The 4643-nt window shown below is 48.7% G+C and overlaps 1 pseudogene; it reads right to left on the reverse strand.

Annotated features, from left to right (window-relative positions):
• Positions 1 to 288: 288 nt before the first annotated feature.
• LOC124694478 lies at positions 289 to 2451 on the reverse strand (annotated as a pseudogene).
• Between the last annotated feature and the right edge of the window lie 2192 nt (positions 2452 to 4643).

Raw genomic sequence — 4643 nt, forward strand, 5'->3', positions numbered from 1 at the left:
TAGCACCCAACATCAAATGGATCCCTGGATAGCTGAACTCACTTTGTTCTTCGTAGATTCATCGACTCGGTGTTAACAATGTATTTCTTCAGTGGCATCTCTCTGAAATAGTCTACTGCAAGCAACTGTCCTCCTCTGTTGAGCTCACCGCTCCTTGGCGCATTTCCCTCTTCAAAAAGACTCTCTATGACCTTAAATAGACACCATGTTCTTGGTTTAGTCGCTTCGTCACATTTCACTGTTGCACACCTTTTAACTAGAAAAGTTATGTGAGATCAGGTTTGATCATGAAGGAAAGCTCAAAAACACTCACAGAGACCCATCAATGATGGTACTATAGATCGTTGTGAATATCAAATCATAGATGGACAACATGGTGATTTCACTCCTCGTGGCTATCACAATCAAACCCAAGGCTAGGAATTATCGCATATAGAGAACAAGAACATCCATGGCCTAGCAGGAGTACACCAAAGCCAATAAATAGTTACCCGCAAATTACTCAAAAATACTTGGTGAAATCTCGTTGTGCTTCTAGCAACAAGTGGTCGTCATCCCATTCATTTCGGTAGCTCTCGGGACGATCAGCAAAGTTTTTCAGCGCGGCAACAAACATCTCTTTCCTCCACCTTTCAATCCTTTCCAACCCACATTGATCTGCGACCCAATCCTCGTACTCATACTGCACGCCCAAATTAAATTGAAAACAAATCAAGTTGGTTAATTATCATGGAAATGAAAATGGATGTGTGCACATACGTACCGTGCATTCTCCTAGGTCATGAGTATATCTTTTCGGGCATCCTCTAGCTTCCAACTCCGAGTAAAATGCTGACATATCCTCCATCATCTCCTCTTGTGATGGGAGCTCAGCCCTTCCTGATAAGACTCTGGCCACCCAGTTGCTTTGCAGTTGAAATACTGGAAACTGGAGAGCCTGCAAAGAGAGAGGCTCTATCCATAAGCATGAATGCAATCATAGATTAAGCAACTAGTTACAGCTTGAGTTAGCGAGCAAATTGAGCTGACCTTGAGGGACAATCCGATGAATGATATGTGAGGAGCTAAATGCGGTGGGAACACATGCTTGTACAGCGGATGTACGCGATTATCATCCACGAGGATACCAACATCGTCACCTAGGAACGAGAAGTTGTACTTGTATCTACATATGCATACCTTCCACATAATTAAGTTTGTACACACAATTTCTCAAAAAAAGAAAAGTTTGTAAACGCAAGGTGCTCTTTTAGTTAGCAAGTGAGTAAGTTAAAGATAATTAAGGCCCTGATTCTTACCCAGTACAATACAAGATGGCGTCGGCTTTGACCCGGCTGCCGTCTTGGAACACCACACTGCCATCTTCCTCTGCACGCTCGATCTGCAAACATTTCAAACATGGAACATCACCACAATTTGAGAATATGTTCAATGTGTTGAGTCGACTGAGTTGCTTTACGTACCATGGGATGAAGGCACAAGTTGGCATGGGCAGTGCTCTGCGTTTCAGAGGTAGCGGGCGACCGGTGCGCAACATGGACCTCTTTGGCGACACCAACAATGTCCCTGGAAATGTCGAGTCCACTTGGCGCATATCCTACGATCACCACAACCTAGCCACCAATGATGTTGGTACATGCGAGAAGCTAAGAAATGTCAGTTATTCCACATATGTATATGCAGCTATAGCCTGCCGGTCTGGGGAGAATGAAGAGAATGGAATGGATGGATCGACAACGCACTTGGCCGTGGAATGGGTCGGGCACACGGTACGTAGTTGCGGCTGTGCATCTGCTTCCCAGGCCAACCGTCGATACCTGCAGCAAACCATCGTCAGTTAAGCTCACTTGCTCTCACCTTTGCAATCTTACTTAGCTGCCAATTGATGTGTTTACCTGCGATGTCAGCGAGGCGCGGCTCGTCCGAGTGGCCGTTGCAGACGACGACGGCGTCGAACACCTCTTCCTCTAGTTCTTGGCCGCCTGCTCCGGGGAGCTTCCTCGACGAGCGGTACGACAACTTCCAGCCCGCGCTCGCGTCGTCCCTGCGGACGCTGACCACCTCGGTCTGGAGCCGGATCAGCCCGAGGAGATCGAACCGCCGCGCGAACTCCTGCAGGTACCGGAGCACCTCCTCGTGCCCCGGGAACCGGCGCGGGTCGTCGGAGTAGGACGAGCTCATGGCCCCGGCGTCGGCGACGAAGGGGAAGTCCATGAAGCCCATGCACTCGCGGGGAACATTGGTGCGGAGGGACGCGTACAGGCTCGACTGGACGCCGCCGGCGCCGAGCGGGTCCGCCGAGGCGGCCGGATGGTAGAGCCAGTTGCCGCCCACGCCGGTGCCGCGCTCGAAGACGACGGGGTCGTGGCCCTCGCGCCGCAGCTCGCGCGCCGCAACCAGACCGGCGGCGCCCGCGCCGATGACGGCGACGTGGAGCGAGCGCGATGGCATGGGAGCAGGCTGGGGAGAAATGTCTGCTGCCGGCCTGCTGTCCTTGGTGCGTTGCGTTCGTCTTGTCCTTCTATTCGTGTGGAACAGATCATTTTCTATTTGGACTTTTGTGCAGCCGCCTCTCTTTTTTAATGTTATACAGTATACAGTAGCAACCCAAATTATTGGGATTGATATAAAGAAGAAGAACAAAGAAGAACAAAGAATAGAAAACTATCTACAGGTGCTTCACACTCCCGTGCGGTGTGCCAATTCATGAAAACGCAATCGCACCTGGCTTCAACATAAATTTTTGGGCTTTCATCTTATCCCTCACCACATAATTTTTTTCGATGATGTACGCCTCGTAGGCATACATTACTTGTATCATAAACATAATAATACATAGTTGGTAGGCATACGAGTAATACAACACAAGGATGATATAAACGGTTGTGCTGCTGTAAACTACCATTGCCGCAAGCAAGCACACACGTCCTTCGCCGTCGCTGGAGAAGAAAAGTACCAGCAGTTGGTCCACTAATTGGTGCTAAAGAAGCCCCCTAGCCATGAGGTGCTAAAGAACATCAATAGCCACCACCCCGCACGGTTGGATCTAGAACGACGATCTGAGAGGGAGAGGAGCTACGAAGACGCTAGGGTGAACCTGGCCGAAACCGCCTCACTGCCACATAATCTTTTTTTTAAGGATATTGCCCGTTATCCTGAACCAAATAGATGTAAGCTTTCTATATTGGTCCGCGTGGACATACTTTGTCAGGCAAGCAAGGTGGCTCACTAACTCTGCCTGGGGTGGGGCTACCTATTATTCGTAGGCGGGTACGTACGGCGCACCGAGAAAGATCGTAGATAGGAAAGATCTGTTACGCACCAATGACGGCCCCTTCTTTTTACCTTTATCGTCTCATACCTCAGTCCATTGCTGGCTTGAATGCTGTCTCTCTTCTTCTTTGCTCGGTATTTCAGCTCACGCTTGAGTGCTTGCCTGTTTTTCCTTCAATTCTTATTCGGGATTGCCCCTATTTAAAAGTGGCACCCCGTCTCCATTCACCAACAAACTAACTATTGAGTAGAGTCAAGAAGGGACGCAGAGCCAAGGCCTATTTCAGTTCAAAATCAGTAGTCTTGTCTTCGATCGACAACTTGCATTCTGCGATTCTTCAAAAGTCCTACTTAGCTCAGTTGGTTTGGTCTTATACTCGAAAGCCTTTGCCCTTTAGGTTGTTTTGAAGGCGTAGTGCCAGCGTCAGCTAGGAGCCGGAACGAGTTGAACGAAAGCCTTACCCACAGCTACAACTACTGGCGCTTCAAAGGGCTTAGATTCTAAGGTAGGGGTGTCAGCTGTGAAAGCCTTTGGTACTTTAGTAAGGCGAGTGAAAGGACGAGATGTCGCCTAGTGGGGGGTGAATAGGCGTTTAAAAACTCTTACGGATTTGTCTTGTAAGAATGCAGAATTAAACTAACATTTAGTTTACAAGCACAAACCCTAAATATGCTAAGCTCAACTAAGTGTAACAATACCAACTAGAGCTAAGCAAGATAGGCACAAGATATATGTAGAACAAGTGATAGCAAGATATATGTACTTCAAGCACGATGACTATCACAAGGAAAGAGAGATCGGGTATAGAAATAACCGAGGCACGCGGAGATGAGGATGTATTCCCGTGTTCCCTTCCTTTGCAAGAAGGTACGTCACGTTTGGAGGAGTGGAGGTCCCACGAAGGATTCCCCGCGCCACGAAGGCTCACCCTATTCTCCGAGCCACACCCACGAAGGATAATGACCCTTTCCTTATGGTTAGCTTTTCCTCCACTCCGGAGATGGCAAGCTCCACAACCACTTCACAAGCTCCACGAAGGCTCACCCTATTCTCCGAGCCACACCCACGAAGGATAATGACCCTTTCCTTATGGTTAGCTTTTCCTCCACTCCGGAGATGGCAAGCTCCACAACCACTTCACAAGCTCCACGAAGGAGAAGCCTGGGCCTCTTCACAATCTTCCTTGAAGAGATCACCGGAGCACCAACCGCCAAAACAACTAGGAGGTCTCCCTCCAAGAGTAACAAGCTCACGGTCTCACACTCGAACTAATCGTGGTGGAGAGCTCAACACTATGCAATAATGCAAAGCAAGAACACTGGAGGTGTTCAAATCCTTCACACTCAAATCCCACCAAAGAAACAAATGC

The sequence above is a fragment of the Lolium rigidum genome, chromosome 3, assembly GCF_022539505.1.
Source record: "Lolium rigidum isolate FL_2022 chromosome 3, APGP_CSIRO_Lrig_0.1, whole genome shotgun sequence".
NCBI lineage: Eukaryota > Viridiplantae > Streptophyta > Magnoliopsida > Poales > Poaceae > Lolium > Lolium rigidum.